Raw genomic sequence first — 22,657 nt, forward strand, 5'->3', positions numbered from 1 at the left:
CCACTTCTTCGTGTTTTTAATGAGTTCTTGGCGCGGCTTGACAATACCATTTCTCTCTCTCTCTCTCTCTCTCTCTCTCTCTCTCTCTCTCTCTCTCTCAGTAATTGTTCCAGTAAGCGATGCAGCCGAGAAAACTGTAGAATTATACCAGGTGGGTAACGGAAAGCACCAAAACTTTGGTATGTCGGTAATTATTAAAGCTACAGCAGATCTACACACATCGCTGGAAAGGTTGTAGAAAAATAATACGTGTTACTTAAGTGATCCTTCTCAATATTTGCCATTATATTGCTGAGGGGGGGAGGGAGAGGGGGAGGACGAGGGTGAGATGGAGGGATGGAGTGGAGAGGTATATGATAGGGGCGAGGGGGAGCTGGGAGCATGAAGTGGCATTGGGCAGGATGACATGGAGGCGATTTGTTTGTGGCCACCCCTTTCGGGATTGAGGCATTTGGCAATAGATAGATAGACAGATATTGCTGAAAAAGCCAGAAGCGCCAAACTGACCTTTAAAAACTTACTCAGACCCTGTTAAAGCTACAGCGGACTTATATCTTGGGAAAACCAATGGGTACATAATAGATGTTACATTTTCTGTCAAATATCGGCAATATATGGCTGAAAAAAGGCAACAAGCGCCCCTAGAGACTGACTGCGTATGTTTCCATATTATAGTTACCATCAGACGAAATAAACACAGGAAAGATCTCTCGTCGTGAAGAGATTACTGAAGGATGTATATGTCACTTCCGCTTCATAAAGCCTCCCCTAAATTGAATAAAATTGTCTGGTAATAGCAATAATAAATTACGTAACGCATTATCAGGAGGAAGGGCATAAAGCAAACGCAGACTTAAGCTCCTTGGTGGAAAGCTAATGGAAAAGTAGCCCAGTACGTATTACTGTACTTATGTGCCTTGTCTTTCAAAATTCACCAGTGTGATCAAAAAAAGCCTAAGAATGCTGAATTTAGCACTTCGACTGTGGTGCTTTGGATATTATTTTAGCTACAACAGAACTACGCATATCTTTGGAAATTTAATGGGTTTGTAATAAATGTGACTCAAATGACCTCAAAATTCGCCAACCTATTGCTAGAAGATGCCCCCAAACGCCAAAGTGAGCGCCAAAACTGTAATCTCGGAAAACATTAAGGCTACGGCAAAATTACGCACATCAGTAGAAACATATTGTAATAGTAACACGTGTTGGTCAACTAGCTTTTCTCAGTTTTAGCTGCCATACTGCAGAAAAAGCCCTCCGTCCCCTATATGAGAGCGAATAAGAGAGGGAGAGGCTATAAGTTAATCTCAGCCTTCATTTTCTCATATATTCTCTCACTGAGTACCTTGCGTCATTAGCATATGACATTTTCAGAGTTCATTTTGCAGTACGTGGGTTACACGCCAAATCATTGTAAATTGTTTCCAAAGCAAAAACTTCCAAGTAATTTACCTTATATCCAAATGTATTGAAGGTGAACAAAAATGACAGAAAAAGAAACACTTGGCAACTCACTGTTCCATCTCGTGGTAATACTACGCACGCAAGAAGCTGTTGACTCAGTAGTCATTCTTTGGCATTTTTTTTTCTTTGCATTTCACTTGGTTATGGGAAATAAAGACCACTTGAAAGCTCACCAAAATATGCTTTTGGAAAAGTTCTTAGATTTTAATAGCATTGCAAAAGTTTGGACACATTACAGCGAGGATGCATTTACATAATATTTTCTGTATTCACTCTGAAAAAGGTAGTCATTGTTTCGTCGTTTTAATCCCTTCAGTTTACTGTAGTGACGTGCATTATGGATATATATTTGCATCCTTCAGACACTTTAATTCAGTTTTATGGAGACCTTTTGCACTGAAAGCGTAAATGAATGATGCATATTACTACGTCTCCAGGGGGTTTTGACGAGGAGCCTGCTCGTGGTGGCACTGTGCACCCTGGATGTGGCAGCTGCCATGTCCTCTTGGAAGCCAAACTTCTTCATATTACGCTGCACCTCTTCATGGACAGGACGATGGTCTGACCCAGGTGAGGCACCGCGTACCACTTGGGGGCGGTGAATCCCTACACGGCTTATTGCACTGCACTCTGCTTAGAGGAGAGGCCCATGGAGACTGTTCCCTACCAGTGGCCGATGGGTCTTCTTGGTCAGACAGACTGCTATTGCTCAACAACACTAACAACCTCTCTAGTCTGAAAAGTCTCCTGTAAGCTAAATGGTTATGGGGCAAGTTTTTATTGGGAACAACACATTTTTACAGTCTTGTAGCCTTTGTTTCATTCTTTTTTGCAACAATTTACTCGTCATTTTCCTTTTCCTTCATTTGATACCACAGAGGAAAGCATTAATATGTAAGTAATATATGAACTATGCCAATAAAATAGATTATTGGAGGGGAAATGGGTCAAGAACGAAAATGCTGATCAGGTAGCGTAAACACCCAAACCAATATATTTATAAAAGTAAACATAAAATAACTATAGTGTTGCATTCCTCCTTATGGCTGGTTCTTGCAGATGTAACGAATATTTTTCAAAAGTTTTAAATCATCGATCGTAAACTAATGTTGATAACAATTAGTGGAGCCAAATTGGCTTAAAATTACAAGAAATATTTCCATACTACCGGTAGTATATGAGTTTCAGATGGCAGCCAGCAAACCCCAGTGCACAGGTAATGGTATCAGTATCGAGGAAAGGTTCCAAACATTCAGCTTATCTCTTCCTGAATTCTAAAAATGTCTCTTGTGAGCTTCCGAGATACCGTAAGTTTCTCTAAAGCATTAACTGCGCCTCGCTATAATGAGCATGGTTTTACATGACGTGAGCACCACAGGAGCCACTGGTTCAACAAGTCGTGCTCTAACAGTAGTCTTCCAGTTCTTGATACAGCTTCTCCATGCCAAACATAACTGAGGCCAACAGTAAGTGTAGAGATCTGAGAGAGTCGAGGGCATATCGTACCCGCCTGGGCACAGTCAATGCCTTTTAAAGTTCTCATTTTCCTCCACAGAGGTAGGGTATTCTAGTACGAAGCACACCTAGGATACTCAGTGGAAACTGAAAGACTAGTGTACGTGAAGAACCAAACAGGTAACGATGGTAGTGGTGGTACACTTAGAAGCACACTCGCCCTCCAGACTAGAAGCCTGGCCTTAGTTTCTTGGACAGCTTTGAGACCAATGGGCAAAATCTTTCTTACTCCAGCCCATCTGTGTCTAGGACGGAAATAGGAACCTGGACTGTAAATCTGACACATGTCTTTCATAATCTGGCGGAAGATTCTGTTTTATCGGACTTGAATGATTGATTGTACTGTTGATGCTAGTGCTGTCGATATGCATCTTCTTGAGTTCTTTCGTAAAGAAAAGTTTGCTTGCCAGGCTTACATTACAGCCAAGGTTTTATATTGGAACTAAAAATGATTATTATAGCTTAACTCAAAGCAGTTCTGAACTGGATTAATATTCTCTTGTTCCTTTTGTTTCATGGGAATAATTCAATTAGCACTGTCATTCAGGAACAGGCGGGATTTGCATGGTCAACTGGACTTACCTGAAGGTTAACTGCACAATGCACAACAGTTCTACACGCACATCATCTTCAGCCCCCGTTCTCCCACGACCCCTTGGCCCGTATTCTCGTCGGGTAAGGAGGCTCCTCATCACTTCTTCCCAAGCGACTTATTTTTGGATATGGCTGATTAATATCGTTTTGTACGTTATTTATGCAGAACATGGCGATACTGGAAGAATTTATATAACACAGAAAAGACATTAAGATACAATAGACAAAGTAAATCGCTTAAGAAAAGATGTTTGGGAGCTTCCTTAATCATCGAGAATGCAGCTCTCAACACTTGCAGCCAGCAGTAGAGACCATCTCTCGTTCCCTGACCCACCACTGGGGCTTAGAGACAAGCACGTTGACTTTAACCTTGTTCCGGAAGAGAAAGCGGCAGCCCAATAAAGACAACACGATGTACATCTGCACACTTCCAGACTTCCTCTAGTACTGTATGATGTACTCGACATCTGTCTATGCAACAGTGCCTCTTTGAACACAGACCAGATATCCTGTTTATTCTGTCGTTGTGCCCATTGCACGTTGTATATCTTATACCACTGTATATTATCCCACAGCATATATTGCAGTGTGTACAGATTCTACTGAGAGAGAAGTCTGACAGGGAAATTCGTCTTGGGTTACGAAGATTTTCAAAGCCAGATAATTTCGCTCCATCCATGCTTTTTTGCCACCTGTCTTTGTATCATTAAATTATAAAAAATACAAGTAAACTAACAAAATGAGCCCATCTCTGATACTGGATCTGAATTACAAGTGGTACCAAAATGTATGCTTGAAATTGCTGGATCATTGTCTATCACTCAGGTTGAAAAGTAAAAGTAATTATTTTCAAGATCAGAATGATTGGCAAGAATCTGCAGGCTTGTTCGCTCCAGTGATCATTGCGTAATATTTGGTGAAAGTGGAGGAATAAGTCCACGCACTCGCCTTTCAACCCATCCACCTACCTAGTACAGTGTCTCAGCAGCAGCAGGATCAGTCAATAATTTTTGACACAGAGATACACATAGTAGCTTTTATAAAATCTGTAAATTCAAGGATCATTAAATGATAAAGTCAGTCTAAATACTTGATGCAGGTAAACAGTTATGACAAGAAACAAAAATGAGAGAGAGAGAGAGTGACCTGGTGGCCTGGATACACAACCTCGCAGCTGGTATAATCCCGATTTATCCTTTAACCCGGCGCCTAATGAACCACTTCACGTCCTGGCTCCCATTACTACACCCCCTTCCTGGCAATATGTAGCCTACTTTGTCTTCATTTTTTTTTCTTACTGTTAGCTTCTATTCTATCTCTTAATATTCTTTTTGTTTTTCACCCGTTACTCTTGTTTTTGTTTTTATGCATATACTTCCTTTGTTTCTCTCTTATTTCCTTCTAGTTTCTCTCCTTTCCCCATCTCTTCCTTCCTTTCTCTCACTCTCCCATTGTCTTCTCTTTTATTATACTGTTTTATAGTTTCCCATTTCCTCTCTTTTTCTAGAGGATTTTGCCACACCTAAAGGGGTAGCGAAATGGAGTGCCTGCCTCTAAGAGAGTCAAAGAGTCATTCACTCATTCACTGAGCAACTGCATTTTCTTGAAGAATGGGATTGAGGCCTTATGGGAGGACTGTTAGGAAAACGAAGTTTTAGACAATTGTAGACCTCTTCCTCTGCAAGGTTTCAGGCAGGATGTGACCCTGTAGGGACGCCCTCCACAAGGGAGGAGGCCTTGGGTGTCACACCCAGTAACGCTAGACATGGCAATTTTTTTTTTTTTTACTTAGGAACACTTTTCCACAATGGCTGAGCTTCATTTGCACCAGACTAAAAGCATGGTGGGATCCCGAGTGCTGCCCCACACTTGGAGGGGGGCGGCCCCCGGTGGTCTGGAACAAAGTCGTTATGCACGGCCAAAGATTTTAACCAGAGATCATAAAATTGTGCATATTGATAGATTTTACTCCCGCCACGTTTTGGAAAGGTGGAATCACCAAGGATTCCCCCTCACGGAGAAGGGGGCAGCCTCCGTGGATCCCAGCAAAGCCATTATGCACAGCCATAGTATTTAACCAAAGGAACATGAATATACACACTGCAGTGGGGGAGGCGGAGGCTCAATCAGTAGAGAAGTGGCCTGCTGTCCTACCGGACCCAGGTTCAAATCGCCGCTGGGACAGGGAAAGATTTGAATTTCATAAAAATCAGACTTTACTGATCTACCAGAAGACACGCCTTCGTGTCGTAAAAATACCTCCGCTAATACCAATACACCAGTCCTGTATGAGACAGCCCTAGCATGTATATGGACGGTGGGTGTTAGCGCCGAAGCGGTGACATGTAGAGGTGTATGGTATGCAGGAGGACCACTGGGCCTTGGGAGCAGGCTGTGAAGCCTATGCCCAGAGTAGGACACATAAAAAAAAATAAAAAACGTTTACCCAGCCAGATCTTAGGCAGAGTAGGAGCCCCAGTGACCACTCCTCACGGACCAGAGAGAAAGGGAGGGGGGGCGACAGTGACGGAGAGCGATGTCAAAGTTCTTTTTGCCCAAGAAAATTAAATTTTCCACAATGTTAGGTTTGTCCTAAGGTCACGTTTTAGGCTGAGTTAAACTCCAAAGGCGCGGCCATGGCTTATAACATAGGAACACAAAATTTTTGTTAATGGTAGAAGTTCATTTGGCCACGTTTTAGGCAGGTAGACCCCTGATGGCTACCCCCAGAAAGGGTAGGGACTACCCCCAGGGTGGAGAGTGCCATAGTTCTTACGTAGGCACAAAATTTACCACAGTAATCGACCTTTACCCTGACCGCCAGAGTTTATAGAGGGTGAGACCCCTGGGGTTCGCTTGGCATAAAACTCAGTAAATCTCAGTGAACTCATCCACATGACACGATATTCCTCTCTCTCTCTCTCTCTCTCTCTCTCTCTCTCTCTCTCTCAAATTTACTATAAGAGTGAAAGATAAGCAAAATAGCAAGATTCACAAACAGACAAATATTCAGCTAAAAAGCTTGGCGTCTTATTTGAACATTCTTATCTTTGCCTGTAACATGGGCCAAGCCCTGGATGAGTTAATTTAGCTAGGCTATAAACACGCCACCACTGCACACACACACACACACACACACACACACACACACACACACACACACACACACACACACACACACACACATTAATTTCTTTTGCTAAAGCTTTTTGTAACTCCTATTACTCGCTCTCATTTTTATTACAAATACACATTTTCATGTCACTAACGTCGTTTCACAAACCTTGTCTTGTAAGGCATCTTTCCAGCATCTCGCCCCATTTTAATTTTCGTTTTTCTGTACCAACATAACACTCTTTCTCTATATCTTTCCCAACTTTAATGTGTTTTTCTTCGTAAGGTTAATTTTTTTCTGTCTTTGCATGTGTCAGTAGTTTTCATTCTCTTCTCCTCATCGTTTTCTCTTATCGCGGGTCTTAAGATTTTATTTTGTGGCTTCCTCCAGTCCCAACATCTTTGTCCATCACCCTTTTGTCTTATCAACGTCTGTGCATCCCCAATAAAAGGATCCAGTCTCGTCACTCCTCTTCCATTCCAAGAAGTAGAACTTCCATATGGAAATTACCGTTTAACCAGTTCCATATTGATGTTTTGGAACTTTTCGCAGAATTCACTTAAAAGCTTTACTTCTATCTCTGTATTACTTCTCACAATCATCCAATCACTCGCTTAACTTACTTTGCACTTAGCTCCACTTGTCTTTCCACCTCCACTTCCATCTAAACCTCCCCACTGTCAAATCTCGTTTTTCGACCTGTTTCAAGCGATTCCCAAACTTCATTCTTTACTATTTTTTCTTCCTCTCCAGATTCTTCCGTATTTACAGCTCATCTTTTCGTATATTTCGTGGAACATTTCCTTTCGCTTCCGAGAAATCAGCGTGACTTCAGAGTTTTCCTTCAAATTATGGAGTCTTGTTTTCTTATATCTTTTTTCACACTCAACATCAGACCAAAATAATAACGCACTACAATGTGGGTCGTCATATACATACACAAAAGTTTAAAAAAGATTATGGCATTGATGCAAAGTTTTTATATCATGTTTTTTTTTTTTTTCCTCGTTTAACTCCAACCACTATCCTCAAAATAAAACAAGAAATTTTGATTTTTCAGAGACTGCAACACGCGAAGCCACAAACTAGACTAAGGCCGAACATTTTACTTTGACCTGTGACATAGACTTTCGACCAACAACCCTCAAAATCGAGTTACTGAACTTTATTCTTTATTAAGTAAACCCTGCCACCAAATTTGTTTGAAAAATCCTTACTCTAAGGCCTTTCGCAAAGGTTTGTTAAAATCGGATCAAAACTGTTCGAGTTACATAGTTGACAAACACACACACACATACACACACACACACACACACACACACACACACACACACACACACACACACACACACACACACACACACATACACACACACACACACACACACACACACAGGGCGAGAGAATAATTACGAAGTAATGGCAATCAATGAAGGAGGATTAGGAGGTAAAAGGAGAAGTTCGAGTGATAAAGAGAGAAGTGTGATATGAGGGATGTCCAACAATAATGTTGTGTTAAAGAGACAGCTGACATGATGTAAACCAAAGATGACGAAGGTGAAGGGAGCAAGGAGAGTGAAGGGAGGAGGTGCAAGTAAATGAGAAGCTGTTACGTGGAGGGTGAGATGAAATAATGTTAGATACAAGCTAAGGAGAAAGGAATGGATGAAGGGAAAGAGAAGGAAGGGGAGGAAAGGATGGTGGAAGGGGACTAGGAGGGAAAAACATATGTGAAGAGATGAAGATAATGCAGAAAATGGGCAGTGAAACAGTGTGAGGCAACGATACATCCTTAAAAAAGAAAAAAAAAAAAAAATATATATATATATATATATATATATATATATATATATATATATATATATATAGCACAAGAATGATGGAAGAGGAGAGAGTATTTGTGTAGGAAAAAGGAGAAAAGATGAGAGAGAGAGAGAGAGAGAGAGAGAGTCATAAAATCAAAGCGTGATGAGGTTGGAGAGAGGTGAGCATGAAGATGATGGAGGCAGAAGGGAGGACACTAGTGAAGAAAATTTAGGAAAAGGAGAGAGGAAAAAGAAGAAGAGAAAGTAGCAGAATTGAGGCCACTAGGGAAGAAAATTTAGGAAAAGGAGAGAGGAAAAAGAAGAGGAGAAAGTAAAAGAAAAGAGAGATAGAGGAAAAGATGAGAAAAAGAGGGAAGGGAACAATATTCGAGACTAGGAAAACAGGTGTTTTGAGGGAAGAAGAGGATGTGAGAGACAGAGGAAGCAAAGAGGTATGTAAAGAGGAAGAAAGAGGAAATAATAAAAAGGAAAGTAAGAGTGTAAACGAAAAGAAGAGGACAGAGAGAGAGAGAGAGAGAGAGAGAGAGAGAGAGAGAGAGAGAGAGAGAGAGAGAGAGAGGTTATTTTTATGAAATGGATTTAAATATTAATAAATGCAAAGTGTTAAACATTGGCAGTAAAAATGTAAGAGCAAGTTATAGCATGAATAATGTTCAACTTGTTAGGGTAAACCATGAAAATGACTTAGGAGTTATAATAACAAATGATTTGAAACCAAGCAAACAATGTACAGAAGCTGTGAAAAAAGCCAATAAATTGACTGGATTCATAGGCAGAGCATTTGAATATAAATCCGATAATATCGTCCTCACTTTGTATAATTCCTTAGTACGCCCGCACTTGGAGTATTGCGTTCAGTTTTGATCACCGTCTTATAAAAAGGATATGGAAAAAGTTTGAAAGAGTGCAGCGAAGGATGACAAAGATGATACCTAGATTGAGGAATAAACCGTACAAGGAACGTTTAGAAGCCCTGAATCTCTTTACCCTAACAAAACGGAGGATACGAGGAGATTTAATTCAAGTATTCAAGATATTCAAAGGACATGATAACATGGCTATCGATAAATACTTCGCAATTGATCGCTTGAATTACACTAGAGGCAATGGGCATAAAATAATTGGCAAACGATTCCAGTCGCATGAAGCTAAGCATTTCTTCTTCGATAGAGTTGCAAATATATGGAATAAATTGCCCTCCAACGTAATACATTGTAAAACAGTACAAACCTTTAAAGGTAACCTGGATAAGTATTTGGCATCCAACCCCCAACTTAATATGTTTACTTCTGAATAAAACACTTGTGTATGTATAATTTTCTATTTTATTTTATTTTAGTTTTTTAGAACCAGGATCAATTTTTTTATTAAATGCAAATATAGTATATGCACAGACTAGGATATGCACAGATAGCCCTGAGTTAACGGTCACTACTCATACTTTCGACCTGTGATGTGCTGTGGATCACTGAGGGTCCCTGTTAGTTAAGTGGCCACCATTGGGATTATTTTAATGTACCAGGGGTCACTGCTTCAGGAGGTGACTTGTTTGCTTGTCCCGCATGGTAAAGTTCCTAGTCTCAGTGGAATGAATGGAGCTGGGGCCCGACTGACTGCTGCCTACCTTAATAGTGCCAGACAAGGCTGCCGCACTACCCCTGAATATCCACACTCCACTGTGCAATTTCCACACTGTGTCCGCAGACGCCCCATCAACTTAACGTACCTGTACATAGCGACATGCATTAGTTATTTATTTATTCGATTATTCATTGTACTTTACTACTTTCTCTTTCAGGTTATTCATACTGGTAGCTTATAGATAATGTATTATAGAATGTGGCTTTTCCTTTTCAGTCTTTCCTATGAAATTTCCATGTCAGTTTTTACATCCTGCATGGTGGTTTTTCTCACTTTTTCTTGCCAGTTTTAACTGGAGGGTTTGGAGGTGGGGGGAGCCTTCTTGCTTTACTATCCTTATCCTTCAGCATGTAGAGTTAGATCTTGTAGTCATAGTCTACTCTGTAACAAACAGCCTTGAAAAGACCATAAGGTCTGTTGCTGTTTGGTTTCCATTATATTTTGTACTCCTTTGTACTCATCAAATCTCAGAGTCTGGTTGTTCTCTTTGCTTTCCGCCTCCATCTTTTGTCCGTTCATCCTCCAAGTCTTTGGCTCTTCCTCCTTCTTACCTTTATTTTCCCCATCCTTCCCTCCCCACCACCTCAGTTCCCTAATAGCTCATCTCTTTCACCTACAGTATTTTCACAGCCTACAACGCTGCTCGTTAGGGGAGTTGGGAAAAGAAAAATAAGATTCCTGCATTAGAATATATATTATAAAGCTTCCTCTCAGTACAAAAATGTAGGAAAAAGTAAGGTTCTTTGCTGGATGGCGAGGAAAGTCATAGAAGTGGTATCTTAGCCAGAACTTTTGTTGATCGCCTGTGGTCTGTAATTTAGTTTCACATCGCCCACCAGAAGCGGTGGATGAGAGGAGAGAGCACTGGATAGGAGACTGAAGGAAAAATGTTTTCTCTGACAAATGAAAAACGTATTAATGAACGTGTAAACAGATAAACAAATAAAGGATTATATGCTCGATTAAAAATAATTTCATTGGTGTGAGGAAAACCATACCGGTATGTCAAATGATCGAGATTCCTCGATTAGCGTGTGTATGCACCTGTTTTATTATTTTTTTTTAACGGGAAAAATACATTGCACACAGGAACACACACCACCCTTCATATTTATCTTTGTGGGACTATCCAGATTTAGTGCGTGTGTGATAGTACGACTGAGAATAATCAGGCATACACAATGAAGAAAAATATTTGGCAAATAAGTGTGATCGTTTGTATTGCGTGTTGAATAAAGTTACTAATAAAACTTTAATATACCTAGAGTCAACAAGAATCTATCCGGCTTGATGAGATTCAGTGAAATAATATAGTAAAAATCTAATGGTGAGGAAGTGATGTTGTGGAAAAAGCTAAGGAATTGAAGAGACATGGGAAAGTATTCGACAATCGTGGAAACTGTACTTCTGTTCCTGCGTCTCTTGCCCACCAGTAATAAGATATTATTATTATTATTATTATTATTATCATTATTATTATTATCCATCCATCCATCCATTGCCAGACGCCATGTATCCCAAATGGGGTGGCCAAGGGCTTAGAGTTAATTGTTTTACAGGGAGGGGCACTAATCCTCCACCAACCCCACTTGACGTAGGGATGCCAACAGCATCTGGTGTTCCCAGGCGGTCACCCATCCAAGTACTAACCAGACCCAACGTTATTATTATTATTGTTATTATTATTATTATTATTATTATTTATACTATCGTTATTATTATTATTTTTATTATTATTATTATTATTATTATTATTATTATAATCATTATTATTATTATTATTATTATTATTATTATTATTATTATTATCATTATTATTATTATTATTTTTATTATTATTATCATTATTATTGTTGTTGTTGTTGTTGTTGTTGTTGTTGTTGTTGTTGGTATTATTGTTCTTTATTGTAATTAGTTTTAATTTAAAATAAAGTCGTCATGGAGGAGGACTATGCATGAGGTGGAGCCAGGATTCCAGAATTTGGAAGTTCAGCAAATGCGATTGTAGTCGTTTAAACTAGGCAAAAGTTTGATAAATCTCCATTTGTTAGTTTTTTCTCTACTTCACTCGATATTTTGTTGGAAAATTGTTCGGTAAAATGATGAATGATTAAAAAAGAATGAGTAACCACTGAGCAAAATCCAGCCAGTGAAGCATTGCATCACTCCCACAGTTAAACTTCAATGAGGCTTAAGCAGGTCTGAGTTATCATAATCATTTTGCGTAGTCCATAATCTAATTTTTGCGGAACTGCTCAAAAAGTAGTGGCGAACTCGAAAATCAAACAGCAACTTTACAATTAATCACGTGCTTTTTTGCTATGGAGACAGTAGCAACAATATAACAATTAATCAACAGTTTCTCAACTCTACTAATACTTTGTTCAAAAATGTGGTAATAACTTTGAACTCGAAGAACAATGTTCTGAATAAGAGAGAGAAGACAACAAATGAAAACAGTGATTCACCTCTCTTCTATTCTCTGTCCGTCTCGTTTCTCTCCTCAACAATTTCCTACTGCATCACCTTGTCACGTCCTTTATTCCTTTGTTCACAGTTCCCTACTTTACGTCTTAGCCTGCACCATCCTATGCAGCTGCCCTGCATCTCTTTGCCTTTTCTGATACAACCCTGTCCCATTCCTATCAGTTTTAATTCTCTCGTTTCATCCCTCTCACCCTTCCATGTTCTAAATTTACACCCATATTCTCAATTCATCTCGTCCCATCACTTCCAACATAGCACGTTCCCAACAGTCTCTCTCTCTCTCTCTCTCTCTCTCTCTCTCTCTCTCTCTCTCTCTCTCTCTCTCTCTCTTCTCTAATCTCCTGGACTCAATTTCTGTCTAAAAAAACGTGGTTGTCTTTGTCTGTCTTCGCTGGATAAGTCGTGTCAGTCCGCCGGCAGTGGGACAAGACACTGAAAGAATTCCCATTACACGGCTCAGAATTTCCTGGGTAGGGGATGAGGAGGGAGAGAAGGAGGAAGTGTTTGGGAAGGGGGAGGGAAAGTGCAAGAAGAAGAAGGAAGGGAGAGGAGGCGAAGGGGCTGGGATGAGAAGGTAGGGAGTGGGAGAAAGAGACTGTAGGTAGGGAGAGGTGAGGCGCTGCGGGGAAAATATTGTGTTGTTGCAGAGATGTGGTAGGTGGGGGCGCTCACCATCCACTCACTCGATGTAGTGCTGCTATCGGGTGTCTGCCCTTTCCTCTCTTCCATCCTTCTTTCCTCCCATCCTCTTCTGTTCTTTCCTTCATTCTTTCCTTGTCCTTCTGTCTACGGGTGACTTTACACTCCCTCTTCTGTCTTTCTTTCCTTCATTCTTTCCTTTTCCTTCTGCCTGTGAGTGACTCTACACTGAGTGACAAGCCAAATGGTTTCCTGTACACCAGGAAACCATTTACTACGCTGGGTGGTAACTATATAGCCAAATTTTGGCACCCGGTGGTTTAGTGGGTAATTATTGCGCTCTAGTCGGATTGAGCCGGTGAAGGTTTATATCCAAGGGATGGTTGGGGTTGATTGCTCATGTAATGCCACTCAGGGATGAGTGAGGCTGGTCACTCTCATCTTAAATGTCGAGACCAACTGCCTAGCCCCGGGCTCCTGCGCTCCTCATGGGGCAACGTAGGATTGGATGATGGATGGATGGATGGCAGAGATTGGTTGCCGACAGGCGGAAGTTGAGACGATCTCTTGTTTATGAATCTTGTGTTGGTGTTGTTGGTACTCTGCTTTACCTTGTGTTCTGTTTCTTCCTCAAGCAGGACTGAGAGAGAGAGAGAGAGAGAGAGAGAGAGAGAGAAAGATAGTCTCCCCCTCCTCTCTCTCTCTCTCTCTCCTTTTCTGTTTGCAGAGCTTCTCTATTTTTACGTAGGCCTACCCGCTTCTTTACTTGTCTGTTCATCGGCCTACCCATTATTGAGCAAGACTGTGGTTGTGTCTGTTTTGGTTCTTGACGGTCTGTCACTGTGTTGTGGGATACAAGGCGTGTGGTAGAGAATAAATACAGGATGTTACATCTTCATATTTAATCTTGGAAATGCAGCTAAAGAGCATATTTTTTAAGCAATTAGCCGCAGCATTTTTGTCAGCTGATGATGGAACCCCAAATGGCTGACGGAAGTGTTGGTACAGCCGATCGAACTGTTGCAACAGCAGGATATAGTATGATATTAAAGGGTAATAGAACTGAAAGAATGGATGAACCTTTGTTGCAGTACTGGAGGAGTAGAATCTTGCAAGAAAGGATCAGGATGTGGCAATAGACTGTAGGGTTACAATTTTGACGGAGTGGCTTACAATGCCTCCAGTGGGACAGAATCTCGCGACATTGAATCACGGTTTCGTTAAGAAAAAGGGATGTTGATGGTTTTCATATATACTGGACAAAATAAGTTAGGGATCATGGACTATGTCAGTGATTCAAACTAAACCTTTGTACGTACATGGCAGAATATATGAAACGCAAATGCTGACATCATTTTTCATCAATAGTTAATCAGAACTTCCGAATTCATTTATTGATTTGTTGGTCATAGTGCACAAAAAAACATGTCACTGAATGACGTGAAGATCTCTGGCATGAAAGACAACTTGACCTTCACAGAACATGTCCAAAACTGACCCAGAGGCTCATCAATACTCGGTGTGACCTCCGTTTGCTCTCAGAACAGCCTGGCATCGGCGTTGCATACTCATGATGAGATTCACAATGTTCTGTTGTGGGAGATTGTTCCATTCCTCTCTCAGCGCGTTCTCAAGGTCATCATGGGTCTGTGGTTGGTTTGGACGCTGGGAAAGTTGATGCTGAAGATGATCCCACACATGCTCGATGGGATTCAGGTCCGGTGAGACAGCAGGCCACTCCATACGCTCGATACCTTCCCTCTGCAGGTACTCCTGAACCACACGAGCACGATGGGGACGGGCGTTATCGTCCATGAGAATGAAATCAGGTCCTATTGCACCTGCAAACGACCTCACGACTGGGTGAAGAATTTCATCCCTGTACCGGAGAGCAGTCAGTGTGCCGTTCCTGATGGCTACCATGTCAGTGATAACCCCCAGAGAGATCCCACCCCAAATCATCACAGAGCCGCCCCCAAACCGATTGTGCTCAGCCACCAATGCCTGGCTGTATCTCTGTCTGGCCTCTCTCCACACACGCCTACGACCATCGTGGAAGTCCAGGCAGAATCGGGACTCATCTGTGAACAGTACCGGCTCCCAACGTCGTCTATCCCAATTCACATGTTGACGTGCGAATTCCAAGCGTCGTTGTCGATGATGTGGGAGAGGTCTGGGACGCAGTACTGGCCTGTAAGCCCTGAGATTAGCAGCATGCAGTCTGTTTCTCAAAGTCTGGGGCGTAATGTGCAGGCCTGTGGCAACATTAAACTGAGTAGTCAGTCTTGGAGCAGGTTGAAACCGCTGTCTCCGGGCCAACTTTACGATGTACCGGTCTTGGCGTTGCGTTGTGGCACGGGGTCTGCCACTCCTAGGCCTCTCATTGACTGTACCAGTCCCCTGAAATCGTGTCCAGAGTCTAGAGATGACACTCTGGGACACACCGAAATGGAAAGCAACATCACGCTGGGTTTGTCCAGCCTGAAGCATTCCGACTGCTTGATTGCGCTCATTTGCCTGTAAATGACGTCTTTGTGGTGGCATGCCTTTACTAAAGTCACATTCAATCGCTGTTCACCTTCACAATAACGTGGTGATGTCTGCCGACTGACTGTCTGCGTCACACTACTACCCAGAGTTTACCACATTTGTATCGTGCGGCTCATGAGCACGTGCAAATCGTGGTGAAGCATACAGTGAACCGGAGTCAAGTCACAAAATGTGTGTTCAGTCCATACATATGTGGTATTTCACTACACATTATTCCCCACAACCTTAGCAAACCAAAATGCCCATGATCCCTAACTTATTTTGTCCAGTATATTTGTAGTGGCATAGTATCAAATGTCCCTAGTGAGAGCGATAATGGTGCAGTGTCTGGCGTGAGGCTCCCACACACAACACATCTCCATGCCAGAAGGAACCAAACTGTGAAAATATCAGGGTTGTCCATAAACTTAACGAGCGTATTAGTGGTTTAATCGGTAAAGTTTGTGGCCGTGTTGATGTGTGTGGCAATACTCTCTGCTGCTGTTGGTAACCCGGCAAATTTGGCTTGGGTAAGAGAATGTGACTGTGGCTTCTGGAATAACTAGTACTAGAAGTAAAATAGGCAAGGGGTTGACATTATTATTAATTTCCAACGCTTTGGATAACATACTTGCAAACTTTTCCTTGTCCTTACGCAACGCTCCTTACACATTATCACTCTAAAATGCGTCCATCTTTACTTGTTTCGATTATTCCAATTTTTATACGGTACTGTGTTTTATTACATACATTTTTGTGATCCATCCCGCTTTCCTCTCGCTTCTTATCTCACAACGTATTCATTACATCTTCCCTTCCCCACTCCTCATCCGTCCGCATATCTATTTACCCACAGTAATATTTTCTTTCTTCGCAATGCTGTCAATTTTTCCTTTGATCATCACCTCTGCGGATACATACACGTCTCACCAATCACACGCCCGAGGCTCCATATCAGTCCCTTATGACTGTCTTTCCCGTTACACAAACATTTTTGTAATATAGATATCTTTTAAGTTTTTATACCAACACCCTCTGCTACCTTAACTCTTCTATACACACATCGCCATTCGTCAATCTACCTTTTCCTTAATACTTTTTCACCACATATTCAGTACATAGTCTTACCTTCCTCGTTGAATGACATACATACCCAACTCACATCTTAACTCTTTCCATTTGCTGCAGTACTTCATTTTTCTCAACACACATTCCTACCGTACCCCCTTCTAATCCTCTACACACTTCCACCAACTCAAACATTTCTGTCCCGCCGCTTATCTTCCACCTTCATTTACGGTGAAACCAAACTACTCCCATCATAACTACCCAACAGATGAGCGCAGTTTGCCTTGATACAAAGCAAAATCGTCTACATTTAACTAGCCTCCTTAAACTATTGCAGTAATGTTCACTTGTCTTTAAACAGGTGAAGTGTGTTGTTGCCGTTATAAATGCCTGAATATTCAAGTGGGATGGAGGAAAGTTTAGGAGGGATGCAGTGTTTACCGAAGGATAATTTTTGTTGCGTTAACGGCTTGAATTACCCCTGTTCCAGTGACTTGGTACAGATATATATAAACTTTAACTGTCAGGCAAGAATATAGAGACCAGTGTTGCATTACACAGATTACATAGCTAAAACACAGGTCCTGTCTTCTTACGATTGCTCTAGATACTTCTGTTATTTAAATACCAAAGAATATGGACTTTCTGAGGCTGGAGAGCATGAAACTATTGAAAACATATTAGCAATGGAAAAAAAGTCATATTCCCAGTATTGTCTTCAGACGAATGTTTAACCAAGTGTTTCAACCACTGAGCTACACATTGGTGTATACAGTTAATACATCACCGGTAACAGCATTCATAACTTTTCAAACCTGATTTTGTGTATCATATTCAGTGTGATATTTATGTGCTTTGGAACAGAGGAATCGGGGATGACTGAAGAAGTGTAATATAATGGACATCATCTGCAATATTTCCTAGTCTTCGGACAGTGAAAATTCCCAACACCTTTGCGTTCCACAGTGTTAAATATATGATTCTATGAGCAGCAAGGAAAAGATATGGTCAAGGTGTCAGAACAATAATATTAAATTACGGAGTTGTATGTAACAGATGTGCCTCCCGTTACTCCATGTATGTCTCTACTTAACACAAAAAAATTGGAGTGTCAGGGTAGATTGAGGTAGGCATAGAGTGTGTGTGTGTGTGTGTGTGTGTGTGTGTGTGTGTGTGTGTGTGTGTGTGTGTGTGTGTATTATGCACGTATCGCAGAGAATATTACCGTTCCTTAAGGGGGGTCATAATCATCATCACCATCATCAGCATTACAGTACGAAGTATATATGTCATACCAAACTTTCAAAACGCACCCGTTGTGTTAGCAGCTACTATGGCATTAGTTATAATAATGGCAATACTAATACTGATACTAATTTTATAAATAAGATTAACAAGCAAAATCAAGGTACAGCATCGATAATAATAGAAATTTTTGGTAATAAACGATGGGAGTAATTTAAAAAAAATCAACGAAAATCATACACAATGTCACCAAAAATATACAAAAGTAACTGATCCTTTATTTCAAGTATCCCTCCATTTTCAAAATATTTTCTCTTTACGAGTATATCACTCTTTTGTTCTCCCATTCATCAAATAGTATGAACGTTTCGGAAGTGAGGTATTAACGTTATTATTTCCACTATGTCAGCCATGGGTGTAGATCGTGGGGGTTTGGGGGATAAATCCCCCCACAACTGAACCCCCCCCCTACGGTTCAAGCAGTTCAGAATAAATACAAAATTAAGCCTACGATTACCCTTGAAGTGCTTTTTTTTTTTTTTTTTTTTTTTTTTTAATGTGTCCAACTCTGGGCAAAGGCTTCAGGGCCTATATCTCGGGGGAAGTAGCCTATCCCAAGGCCCAGTAGTCCTCCTACACCTCCACATGTCACCACTTCGGCGCTAACACCCACCGTCCATATTGAATACATGCTAAGACTGTCTCATACAGGATTGGTGTATTGGTATTAGCGGGGGTACTTTTATGACATGTCGGTGGGTCATCTGGTAGATCAGGAAAGTCTGCTTTTATGAAATTCAAATCCTTAAACCGTTCCCTGCCCCAGCCGGGATTCGAACCTGGGTCCATCAGGACGGCAGGCCGCCTCTCTACCGATTCAGCCACCGCTTATATTTTGTACGATAAAAAGGCATGTTTTTAGAAACATTTAGGATAACTCAAACATCATAGAATATTGTAAACCTGAAAGTAAATTGATCCTTTGTATCAAGCTAAGCTTTTAAAATGAGCTTCACTGTGAAGCTGGGCAGGTGCCAGACTTGGCTGTAACATTTTTTTTTTTTAGGGGGGCGGGTTCTCACACTATCTAATTTGACATTTAGTTCCTAAGGTATACCAGCCGCCCTATCAGTTCATATCTCTTGGTGGTGGCCGGGTGCAAATTAACGCTTCAGTTTTAAATGTCATATTCCCCCTCCCCGCACTCAGAAAAAATCTGCACCAGTGATATCAGCCATGCAATTGTATATTTCTCTCTCTCTCTCTCTCTCTCTCTCTCTCTCTCTCTCTCTCTCTCTCTTTACCAAACAACAACCACACCGACTCTGTACCACATTGCCACCACACAACCTACCCTTTCTACCACGCTACCAATACAACTCTTACTCCACAGCAGTATCACTACACTACCGACTCCACCACACTTTCTTAACACCACTAATTCTCCATATCACACTATCGCCACACCACCGAATCTCTATACCACACTTCCACCTCATTACTTGCTCTCTGTCTACCATACTATAATTACACTACCTACTTTCTGCATCACACTTTCACCACACAACCTACACTTTCCACCACACTACCACCACATCACCTCCCCTATACCACACGGGCATCGAAATTTCCTACTTCAGCATATCCTAATCAGCTGCCAGATATAAACACACAGTTAAATTTGTAATCACTTAAACAAATTCCCATTAGCACCTCATTAGAACCTGCTCATAATTTTCCCCACTTCGTTTAATGCTGCTGTAGGGAATGTCATTATGCCTCAGTAATTATGTCACCACCCGCACTTAATTCATGGGCCAGCAGCGGTAATTTGTGTGTAGGACAAGTGGCTGGCTGGTTTGATTACTGCAGCGGCAAAATGTGAATGATTCTGTTGCCACACAGAATTCACGTAGAAGAGGCGTGGGAGGATGTTTGTAGTTTGTGCAGTGACCCTGGATTACTGTTGGCCTGTTTGCAGGGTCAAAGCCCTGCAACAGGTCATCATTTCATCGTCTGAACACCGAAATTATCATATATATATATATATATATATATATATATATATATATATATATATATATATATATATATATATAGTTACATAGCCTATGATTTCATCATCCTTTCTATAATTCTAACGTACAGTATGCTGCATGTTTGATCACGATTCGCCTCGTGGCTTCCATAGTGACCAAGCTTCCGTGTTCTACCTCACTCCCCCCTTCTCCTCCCTTATAGTAGAGTAAGTCGTTCTTTCTGTTGTTCAGAGCAGGAGTGTCAACTCTTTGTCCCCTATGGCTTCATTTGCGCGTCTTTCTTACAAGTTGTATCAAGCTCTGCCGGCACCTATATAATGAGCTCAGTCTCTGCATTAATTGCCACTTAGTTCTACTCCTCATTTTGTTCACATCTCTGTCCTTCCCTGTACAGTTGTTATTATTTTTGTGAGTGCTCAGGAAGTCTCCAACCATCTAGCTGCTGTGTAATTTGAGTATAAGTGTTATTACATTTTTTCTTGTACTGTATAGCATAAGGTGTTGGTTCGTGGGCCTGGTGAGGTTTTTGTGATTCATGTGGAGTTTTTGATGTCAGCCATTGTTAATAATATTTTGTATCTGTAATAATATATCTTGCATTAACTGGGCATTATCCGGTTTTCTCATTGTATCAGGGCTGACTTAGATAAATTTACTCTTGCTAATTTCGTGTTAATAGAAGCTATTGCAGTTAACCATATATTTAACCTGTTTTTGCCATTACATTATCCTTATGAGTCCTTAATGTTTAGTTGTTAGTTTGAGCATTAAACTTTAACTTGTAAGTTTACCTAACTCTTTTGTTTTGAACGTGGAACTTTGTGGGACAGTAGTGATTTTTAGTATTCTCACTTGAAGTGTTCATTATCTCTCTCTGTTCCGTAACATAAATTTGGCGACCTCTTATCACGATATTCAAGATATTATCATAAGGATATTGCTTGATATTTTGTGACTGTGATTTATTCATGATATCTACTATTACTACGCTTGATGAAGCCAAAGATTTTTTGTCAAATGTGCAAACAGTGTGTGATGTAGAAAACAGAACAAAGAATGAACTTAAGCTTGTTGCTCAACAATTGGGAATTGCTGTTTGCTCTCATCATTCTAAAGATCAAATTGCTGACATGATTAATGAAAGCTTGTTTAATGTAACTCCTCCAGATGAGCAAACGCAGATTGAAATAGCTAAGTTACAGCTAGCCCTGCAGGAGGCTCGTGCTAAGGAGGCTGAGTTTCAGGCCCGTGCTAAGGAGGCTGAGTTGCAGGCTCGTGCTAAGGAGGCTGAGTTTCAGGCACGTGCTAAGGAGGCTGAGTCTCAGGCTCGTATTCAGGAGGCACAGGCACAGGCTCAGGCACAAATTGAAGTAGCTAGGATTCAGGCAGACCATGAGTATCGCATGAAACAAAGTGGAACTGGATCATCTAGCTCTGATGATTTTGATGTGGCTAAAAATGTTAAATTTGTCCCTCCTTTTAATGAATCTGATTTAACAAAGTATTTTCAGTTGTTTGAGAGGGTAGCTACAGGTTTTAATTGACCCAAAAAGTATTGGCCACTACTCCTTCAAATTGTTCTTACCAGTAAAGCTCAAGTAACTTATGCATCTTTGCCTCAGGATCAATCTGATAATTATGATGTAGTTAAGAGCTTGATTCTTAAGGCCTATGAGCTTGTTCCTGAAGCCTATAAAGTAAAATTTAGGACAACTTATAAGCAAGATAAGCAATCCCATGTTGAGTATGCAAAAATCAAAGAAGATCTGTTAGAGCAGTGGTTAAATTCTAAGAATGTGGATTCTGACTTTGGTAAATTTAAGCAGATGATTCTGCTGGAGGACTTCAAAAGGTGTATTAATAAAGATGTAAGCCTATATCTTGATGAGAAAAGAATAGATAATTTGTCTGATGCTGCAGTTTTAGCTGATGAATATGTTCTCACTCACAAGAGATATTCTAAAGAAAAAAGGAAAGCTGAGAGTAAGTACGTTGCCTCTACTCAGAGTACAGGTAACAGGAAAGAGAATAAAGATGATGTTTCTCAGGAAGTAAATACCAGCTCCACCTCTAGATTTCAGAAAAGTAAATGTACTTATTGTGGTAAGCTTGGTCATACTACAGAGAAATGTTTCAGGAGACAGCGTGATGTGACCAAAAAGGAGTCTTTAAATATTCAGTCAATTGGTCTAGTGTCCACCCTTGAGAGTTCCCAGAATTTCTTTAACCGAGTTAACTGAACCTGCTTTGAGGGGTAAATTAAATTCTCATGATGAAGCTCCTCTTTTGAGCTGTACCGTGGGTGACACTCTCAAGAGTTCATGTGCTAATTTCCTGTCTGATGGTTTTATCAGTCCTCTGGACAGTAATGACAGGAAATCAGTTAAAATACATCGTGATACAGGTGCTTGCCAATCCCTTATGCTGACCAGTGTTCTAGGCTCTAATGTTAATTCCTCTGATGAAACTGTAATCTTACAAGGTGTAGGGAA

The sequence above is a fragment of the Coenobita brevimanus genome, chromosome 6 (assembly GCF_032717465.1).
Source record: "Coenobita brevimanus isolate Jiangsu-jjx chromosome 6, ASM3271746v2, whole genome shotgun sequence".
Classification (NCBI taxonomy): domain Eukaryota; kingdom Metazoa; phylum Arthropoda; class Malacostraca; order Decapoda; family Coenobitidae; genus Coenobita; species Coenobita brevimanus.